The sequence below is a fragment of the Orbicella faveolata genome, unplaced genomic scaffold, assembly GCF_042242905.1.
Source record: "Orbicella faveolata isolate gen_17 unplaced genomic scaffold, um_ofav_v1 contig_4, whole genome shotgun sequence".
Taxonomy (NCBI): domain Eukaryota; kingdom Metazoa; phylum Cnidaria; class Anthozoa; order Scleractinia; family Merulinidae; genus Orbicella; species Orbicella faveolata.
The window spans coordinates 9,025,799-9,033,237 of record NW_028301569.1 but is presented as its reverse complement, the minus strand read 5'-3'; the positions used below and the strand labels follow the sequence as shown (position 1 = coordinate 9,033,237).

Here is a 7,439-nt window from a genome sequence, read left to right as displayed (position 1 = left end):
TCCTTGAATTGGGTAGCAAATTTAACGGTACCTATATGCACATGAAATGTAGATTTTATTGACAGCCTCATCTTGCTATGGAAAATGTGCTATGAAAAAATGAAATACCTTGCATTAGTGATAAGTTTTTATTGGTCCATTATTAAATCTTTCCCAAATAAACAAAAATGACCTCCCAATTAAGATCCATACTTTTGCAGATCTTTGTCTATTGGATACAAGATAATAAAGCGCGGCTTAAATGAAAAAGGACATGGCAAGATGAGTATATTTTACAGTCAGCCAGGTTTAATGTCCTTTCTTAAAAGATCGTTTTTACACATAACTTGGTTGAAACGGAAAAAAAAAGATTGCATGAAATAGATCAATGGAGTCCAACACAAACATGACAAAAGAACGGACTCCCCCTGCGGTTGCTGAACGCCACGCCCTTCCGAACCGAAGCTCGGAAATGTAACCACTGGGCTACAGGGGTACTCCTTGAATTGGGTAGCAGATTTAACGGTACGTATGTGCTAATGGAATGTAGTTTTTATTCACAGCCTCATCTTGCTTTAGAAAATGTGCTAAGACAATTTATTGAAATCCATTATTAAATCTTTCCCAAATAAATAAAAAAAATGACCTCCCAATTAAAACCAGGACTTTGGCAAGTCTTTGCCTATCGGAAGCGAGCTAATAAAGAGCGGCTTAAATGAAAAAAGACATCGCAAGATGGATATATATTTTACGGTCATCCAAGTTTGATGTCCTTTCTTAAAAAGTCTTTCACTTCTAACTTGGTTCAAATGAAAAAAAAAAAAAGAAAAAAACAATGGAGTTTACCTTAAAAATTGAAAAAACAAAAACGGAGTCCCCCTGCGGGGGCTGAACGCCATGCCCTTCCGATCCGAAGCTCGGAAATGTAACCACTGGGCTACAGGGGGACTCCTTGAATTGGGTAGCAAATTTAACGGTATCTACATGCACATGAAATGTAGGTTTTATTGACCGCTTCCACTTGCTTTGAAAAATGTGCTATGAAAAAAATGAAAGCTCTTGCATTAGTTATTGGTTTTTATAGGTCCATTATTAAATCTTTGCCAAATAAAAAAGTGATCTCCCAATTAAGACCAGTCCTTTTGCAGGTCTTTGCCTTTAATGAACCAGATTCTCTAATGTTGCAGGTTAAACTGTAGTAAAGGGTAGCGCCGCTGTAACTAAAAGTACTCATGTAGTTAGTTCTTGGAAAGGGGACAACAAGTTTGTTTACCGAGTCCCTCAGAGAATGGCTTGATTCATTTCGCTTTATAAATTTAGACGTGAGATATTCCGTAACAAGACCCTTTAAAGACTTGAAAACCATAAGGCGTTTTAACCCATTATGGTCTAACAGCTCGTAAACGACCATCAAGGTTATGCCAAAGTGGTCTTAAATTCAACAGCAATCAGTACACAGCATATTTTGGAAAGCGGCTCTAAGCTAATTAGATAGTTCAATTAACTGATGCCTCGGGCCGTTATATACAGTCGAAACTCCCGTAAGCGACCACCCAAAATGTCAAGCCTGGTGGCCTTACTAATAATAATAAATAATAATAACAGTAAAATACGAATAATCAAAACATATCTAGCTTGGTTCGGAAAGAATTTAAAGATTGTGCCCTAACAACATTCAGGGGTAGGCAATTACAGTTCCTGAGTGTATGAGAAAAAAATGAGAGCAGGTGATAATTTGCTTCAGACGCCTGGACTTTACACGAGAATTTGTGCATGTGCCTACTAGAGCTGCCAAAAGGCTCTAGATATTTCTGTTGATCAGTATCTCAACTAGATTGCAGCACATCACGTCTTATATAGCACTGTCAGCGTTGCTTTCCTCCCAAGTATTTCTGAAGTTTTCTAATCAAGTTGTTACAAAAGTTCTTTGACACTAGCAGGTCTTTCATAGCGATTTAGTGTGCAACGTGCTGCACTACGTTTGAACCATTCCACTCCATCCTAGTCTGAAGAGTTGATCAGGCCTGAGGTTTCTTCTCGCAAGCGTAGTGTCGGCTGAAACTAACTTGAAGCTTGGCGTTAGTTTTCAACGCCTAACATGTAGATTAAACTGAGATCGACTGTTTTCAAACAGCGACACTGCTGGATGTCTGTTGTTCGCAAAGAAACAACATCATGCAGAGGCTAGCCCAAGTATTTCATTCCTTTAACGTTAAGATTACTCTTGCTGAGATTACTCTTTCTGTTAAAATTCAATTTTCTAACATCTGTCATGCGAATTTGCATAACCTGGGCTGTTTGGTAGCCAATCTAGCGTAGATAGCCCCCACGCAGACCTTCCGAAAAAGAAACCCAGGGAGAGACAAGCGTAGACATGTTAGAAGTAAGACCACTGGAAGGAAACAGAAGAATCCCTTGCGGAACGCCTTAGAAAGGGATAGGAAGTGATTTGTCATGATTTTCTGTGTTTAGATAACAATTCCCGCTGCATTGAGTTACACTGCGATGAGGAAGGATCTTTTATCGTGTGGTCCTTGAACTGTGTTCTTTGAGTGATATAATCTCCTATTAAGATATCTTAAGTGATTTGTTTCTGGTTGGGTTACCCTTTTCATCAGATTGTATTGAGGCACGCTTCGGTAGAAAAGAGGAAACTAAGAAGCTGTCATCGTGTGCTCAGGTACTTTTCAACTACCTCGTTGCGAAGTTCAATTCTATAACAAAACAACAGACTGATTTTGCTTCACGATCTCAAACAAGTCTCAGCAAAAAAACTTATGTACTTTTCAATGAACTTGTGTACTTTTTTTTGGTCGCAGACCGAATAGTTGTATGCATTCAGTATGAGATGACCATGCATACACCGCAAGTGTTGAGGAACATCTGATTACTGTGCATTTTACGAACTACTGTCCATTTTACGCGAGTTATCAGTTTGATATCCTGATACAGTAAACCCGATGTGTTGTATTGGTGATCAAAACATCCTGGTGTCACAGCCGTAAATTCCTTCACAAAACGACGTCCGGCTTGTCCTAAAATAAATGAAAAAAAGCGTTTGTCAATTTAAGGATGAAGAGTACACTCAAGACAACACCTGCCATTCTTTACCTTCTTGTTCTGCGGGAAGTAAATACTCAAGGTAGGTCTTGCAAGCAATACACTGCGTGATTTAACCTCTTAGAGTTATTATGAAAACTTAAGATCTAAAACAATGCTGAGAAATTCAAACGAATGAACGGCGAACTTGCGATTGAAGTTGATTTACCTTGCTCAAAAGACTTGAGTTAACGAGCTTAAAGCAGCTTGTGACTATATCGGCAAGTACAGAAAAAGTACAATTACACTGTAATCCGGAAAAGAATCCTCGGTAACTGAATCAATATTTTCCTTCATCGCAATTCAATATGAGTGGTGTTTTTACAAGTTTATTCTGCAAATATGCTTTGACTTGCATGCACTCAGGCTTAAAAAGGTCCTTCACAGAATGCAGTGTATTAAGTAACACTAACGAGAGCTTCTTTTGTGGCTTCTCTGATTTAGAGCTTGTGGCATTGCGTGGTTTTAAAAACAGTGATAATTACCTTCATGATAAATTCATTACCACAGGGTGCCAGAAACAAATAAAACTATTAACAGCTCAATTATCGATGCCTAAACTGCAGATATAAAAGTCGCTTGTTTGAAACGACACATCGGGATGCTTTTCGTTAGCAAAGCCGCGACAGAACTTCGCCTGACGAGTTTCTACTGCATTCAGTTAAAAGCACGTTCTGTTTAAAGTCATCTTTTCCTTGCCAAAATAACTCCTTGTGACCTAGCCACATTCCTGACATGTCAAGCGACTTCCTTCCTTTTCTTCTTCTGGGCTGTTTGTGCAACTAACCTAGCGCAGATCGATATCGGTCCTCTCACAGGAAAAAAGAAAGAAAGAAACGCCCGAGGACAGACAAGCGTAGAAATAAAGAAGTGAACCCGTCCCCCATTAGGAGGAAACAAAAGAAATTCTCGGCAAGAGCTCGAGATTTAACAGATGAGAAGTGATTTGTTTCCTGTGTTGTTTCCTGTATTGTCAGCGCATTTCGCGGCGCGAATAGCGAAACATTGCCAAAAAATATTACCGCGCGCAGACACCTCCTCTTAGATTCTATTAACGTTATCACCGAAAGCATTCTTCGGCTCTTGCGAAGGTTGACTCCCAAAAAAAAAGGTTGAACGGATATAAATTTAGCAATAAAAAAAACAACAACCAACAGGACATCTATTTCTTTAGTTCAGTCCCAATTTTTATGATTCATGCAGACTGCACTGGTTAATGAAGCCAGTAAATAAAAATGCAGAGGATCGTCATAAGACATAACCAAGGGTAAAACTAACTATGTAATTACAAGCTATAAACGTTAAAAATAGAAAGACAATGAAAAACAAGACGCTTTGCTGAGTGTACCCAGGCGGTCGTTATACTGAGAAGCAATAGCTATATTGCAATTGAGCTAAATGTTCTGCATTTGAAGTTGTACGAAATTCAATCGAATTGATGTGCTTAAGCTCTTCTGCTTTTGATTGCATTTCTTGGAATCGATTAATAGCTTATTACTCGTTTGCAAGTCTTTAGGGTGTGAAATGAGTCAAGGTCTTTATATCAACCTATAAACGTTTCAGTCTATTTTCCTTAGCCTTTGTCGTTGTTATTTGCGTTTCTCAAGCAAGCGAGACATTTTGAATTTCATTGTTATGGCGATGCGTGACATAGACCTACGAACGCGGTTGTCGAAATCATATACTTATCTCGTGATTTTTAGCCCATTTAGAAGTTAAAGTATTAGGAAAAGTGCTTCTGTAAATGCTTGTTTGTTCAGTACAGATAATCAGTCGCCTAGATAGCCAAAGTAAGTTCCAGATGTTTACAATATTTTCCGGCCGCAATGTAGGCGTACCGCGGAGGCACACCAACATGGCGGTTCCACACTGGTCTCTGTAAATTTGTGCAAAATATTTCGACGAATATCTGAGCTTGGGAAAACGCACAGACCTAAAAATTCGAGGAGTGTCATCTTTATTACTCTCCTATAACATCACAATTTGTGGATTTTATCCAGTAAATGATTTTCGAATAAATTTTTTATTGCCTCAGGATTGCGTGACAGTGCAAACCAAGAATTGTTTTGCTGGGGTTCCTGACATACATTAGTTTCTTTCAGCTTAAATGTACAATAATTCGCTACATGAGTTTCACTCTTGTTAAGACACATAACTCTGTTACAAGCAAATAACGAGAGAATATCGTTTAGTTCGAGATTTTATCTTTATTATACTTTACGAAGTTTATCAGAGCATTTTACTTAGGTGTACTCGAACAGATGAATTCGTAAACAAATTCTCTAACCTTTCTGCTCTTGTTGCTCAGACGTTCTTGAGCTCGTGGTGGGATTCTGCTTGGTTCACGATCACGTCCAAAAATACGAAGACGCCTCTGAAGATGCTTTTTATCAAGTTGAAGAGTTGATAGCCCCGGTTGATGACTCCTTTGGTATAACATGATTCATGATTCACTCAAAATGTTCGCTCGTAAATTGATCTCTCGTAACGCTTGCAGCGACCCGTTCCGAAAACGCTTAACGTCTTTTAGTGTTGGTCTACCTTGAACGGTGTGTTCGTTTGTATGTGATTTCATCGCCCTAGAAATCATGGAATCCGTGCTAACTTTTCTCGACGACAACCTCAGTACACAGGTGGCTCATGCGCTTTAGAGACCAGACGGCGATTTGTGACTGAACGCGGAAAAAAACAAAGCCGAAATTTAAACCCAGGCCTCACTGCCTGGGTAAAAAAAGAATATTAGGAAGTATAGCTTGAACACATAGTATGATACGTGTGTGTGAGACAAAATTGACGTTAAGACAAAGCTGCGTATCGATTGCGAAGGAAAAATTTGTAAAACTATGTATATAACAGCTTCTCAGATCAGCAGATGTTTATATATACCCGTTATATCAGAATCTTTCCAAACAACGGATTATCAAAGCGGTGTTTCGACATATTAATTAATTTCCGAAAGGAAAACACACCGCCGACGCAGAACCTTGGAAAGGAATGTCGGCCTTCAGGGAATGTTAAAAAGATCAGTTTCAGTCAAAGTTCATGTAATGAAAGGCGGCCGGCCATCAAACGTCTCAAGCTGATATCGTTTTACATAAACTTATCAGTGGCTTGAAGCCGACTAGGACGAGGGCATAAAAAGGAGGTAAGCTAGCCTCTTGCATGTGCATCCTGATTCGCAAAGGACGAAGTCAGCCTTTGGCACAACTGCATGATAAGTAATAAAACTCAGTGACTGAGATGGTACTTTAGCGGAACCTTTAGGCAACAGAAAAAACTGTATAAAATACTTATACAGAAACAAATTGAGTTATAGCCGGTCTTAGAAATGGTCAAACTCAATCTCCATTGTAAGGTGTACATAGTGAGCTGCTTTAGGTTCATTTTATTTGGCGGTAAATCGCACGTTGCAATTGTCCAGCATGACTGCTCAATGTTCTTCTGTATATCAGTCTAGTCGTTCCTACCTATCTAGGCAATTGTACACGATTTATGGCTTAATAGGACTAGGATACACAACATTTAGTCAGTTTTCAATATTGATTGATTTTCTGATGTTTCAAATCTGAAAGCATAGAACTCGAGAAGTTATTCAAAGAAACCTGGCGAGCGGCTTCGTTCTGGTATAACTCGCAGCTATTGATAAATCGCGAAGTGTGGTTGTTATCCCTCCAAGACTTTGCTGACAGGCTTCCTCTTTGTGGAACGTTCCGCTTTTGTTGATGCTATTTATTGAGCTGTGTTAAGGAGTTAACTTGTTTACGACAGTGACGCTGGGACGGGCGATTAGAGTTGAACCGAGCAATTGACGTATCTTTGTGTATGTTGCATTTCTGTTGTTGTTGTTGTTGTAATTTGACGGTCTCCAGAACATTTTCGTTAAACTATCACTATGTTCGGTTTGATATAATTTATGCAGATGATCGTTAAGTTCTTCCACATAACCCGTTCCTCCCTCTAATCTTGTACTGCTATCACCAGGTTAACGATAATTATTACACTTTTATGTATCGGAGATCCCTTACTTGGCAGTCAGTCGAAAGTTCGGTGGCAAATTGTTCTTCATTTTGTTCTTAAGTTAAAAAGGAGCTTCTTATACTGAGAAATTTCAATAACTTCATCGATGTTTGTTACAAAAATGTTTGTAACTTCTGTCAGAGTAATTTCCTGTAGCAATTTTTCGCCAGTGATCTGAAAGGATGCTAACTGGAATGCATGTTAATCCATCAGGGAAACGACACCGATCGAGCCGGCGATGGAAGCACCATAGCTACATACTCTGCAATTTGCTGGACTCTCATTCAGTGCTGGGGCAAACTCATCGCTGCTTCACACCTAGTATCTCTCGTTCAGTTCCTTCA

The 7,439-nt window shown here is 39.2% G+C and overlaps 1 long non-coding RNA gene across 1 annotated transcript; it reads right to left on the bottom strand.

Moving 5' to 3' along the window:
* Positions 1–516: 516 nt before the first annotated feature.
* Positions 517–5,907, bottom strand: LOC149101352 (uncharacterized). Its single transcript, XR_016203166.1, has 2 exons — positions 5,366–5,907; positions 517–3,014 (listed from the first exon to the last, which is right to left on the bottom strand). It is a non-coding gene; the product is annotated as an uncharacterized LOC149101352 (long non-coding RNA).
* Positions 5,908–7,439: the final 1,532 nt, after the last annotated feature.